Below are 1,113 nucleotides of genomic sequence, written 5' to 3' on the forward strand. Positions count from 1 at the left end.
GGTGGTTACCGCACACTGTGTGCTGCAGAGGGAGCGTCTGACGTGGGAGCACCTGAGGCGTGTACTGTGGGAGGCATATTGGGATTATTGAATACAAGAGGGTGTTCAGGAGAGAGCCCCAGGAGGGTCAGGAAATGTTCTTTTTGACACACAATATTTAACATGAAGAGTCCTTCCAGGGTGGATACTGCCATCATTAGTCTCTCCCAGTGTTTTGGTCCAGATGAGTCCCTGGGCCAGAGAAGGCACCTAGTGCCGCAGATTGTTCTGGGAGGCTGGCAGGGAAGATGATTTGCACAACGAAGTCACCACTAATCCACTGCTTAAGTCTAGTCTTCGGCCTTCTTTCTCTGCTCTGTAGTCCAGAAACATTTCTTTAAAAGCCAGAAAATCTGTAAATGTGAGCAGCATGTCAAATATGTCCCTGGCCACTTCATCTTTATGGTGCTGTAATGTTGTTGTGAAAGCTGCCATGTTAAACCCAGGGATCTGCTCCAGCAGCTGCTCCTCAATATACTTTTCTACCAAAGAAATATATTCATTAAAAATAGGTGTGTAGGTAAGTTTATTCTCTTCTGTGTCTTCAAACTCCTGGTAGTACTTGTCCATGAAATTTCTCTGAAGCAACTGGAACTCATCATCCATGATGATGTCTTCTAAATACCCGACCACAGCATCAAATTCTGCATCAGAGGCTGAAGAGATGGACAGCGCGAAGCTCTCTTCCTCTAAGGCGTCCATGTCTGCGGGCGCCCCAGCCAGGTGGCTTCCTAGCCCGCAGGCGCTCGGGGCCGGCCTCCACTCAGTTCCTCTCAGCTACTGCTGCATCGAAGGCGCGTCCGCTGCGCTGCACAAGGCCACCCGCCTGGGCCTCAGGCTGCTGGGGCCGCGGCCAGGCCGCTCCGCGCGCGCCACGGCCCGCACACGTCGGTTCAAAATAAAATTTTTAAAAAATGTATTATGCAATGACCCACCCTGCTAGCTGAGACTGAGGAGGACCCGAAGCATTTGCTGCAGAAGGTAAAGAACTGTGGCCTTCAAAATGGATTGAAGCTCAACATCATGAAAACAAAGAGTCTGACCTCTGGGCCAATTGGGAGCATCTTGACAGAT

The 1,113-nt window shown here is 50.3% G+C and overlaps 1 pseudogene; it reads right to left on the minus strand.

Annotated features, from left to right (window-relative positions):
* Positions 1-249: 249 nt before the first annotated feature.
* On the minus strand, positions 250-741 carry LOC102876242 (annotated as a pseudogene).
* Positions 742-1,113: the final 372 nt, after the last annotated feature.

This window comes from Elephantulus edwardii, unplaced genomic scaffold (genome assembly GCF_000299155.1).
Source record: "Elephantulus edwardii isolate Elephantulus edwardi_28Jun2011 unplaced genomic scaffold, EleEdw1.0 scaffold00141, whole genome shotgun sequence".
Taxonomy (NCBI): domain Eukaryota; kingdom Metazoa; phylum Chordata; class Mammalia; order Macroscelidea; family Macroscelididae; genus Elephantulus; species Elephantulus edwardii.